Below are 720 nucleotides of genomic sequence, written 5' to 3'. Positions count from 1 at the left end.
ATAATAATAATAATAATAATTTTTGTTTTTCTTTTTAATCTTTATTTTATAATTTTCGTCACGATAAAATGTTTACGGTGAGAAAATTTTTTTTTTAATTAAAACATTTGTTATTATTATTATTTATTTATTTAAATATTATTAATATTATTTTTTAATAAAATCATGTTATTAACTACCCCTGAAGAAAAAAATTAATAATAATAATAAATAAATAAATAAATAAAAAACGTTTCAAGACGTTTTTTTTTTTTTTTATTAATAATTGAATAAATTAATAATTTAAAAAATAAATGTAAATTTTATTATTATCATTATTATTATTTCGATTATGTTTTTATAAATTATTATTATTATTATTATTATTATTATTATTATTATTATTATTATTATTATTATTAATTTTATTAGTAACGAATAATAATAATAGTAAAAAAAAAAAAAAAATTTTTGATCAACGTTATTACCCACGTTTACTTTTAACACAACAGAAAAAAAATTTTTTTTTTTTTTCCAGAATTTCCAGGAAAAAAAAAAAAAATTTTTTTCTTCCTTCTTTCCTTCCTTCCTTCCTCTTTCTATATCAGCCATCTTTTAATTTTTTTCTCTCTCTCTCTCTTTCATTTCAAACCCTCCCACCCTTTTTTTTTATCTTAACAAATTATCCAGCATCCGGACGATCGAATACGATTTTTTTTTTTTTTTTTACGTTACGTAACA

Source organism: Pediculus humanus, genomic scaffold (genome assembly GCF_000006295.1).
Source record: "Pediculus humanus corporis 1103172108269 genomic scaffold, whole genome shotgun sequence".
Classification (NCBI taxonomy): Eukaryota; Metazoa; Arthropoda; class Insecta; order Psocodea; family Pediculidae; genus Pediculus; species Pediculus humanus.
Note: the sequence above shows the minus strand (reverse complement) of the source record.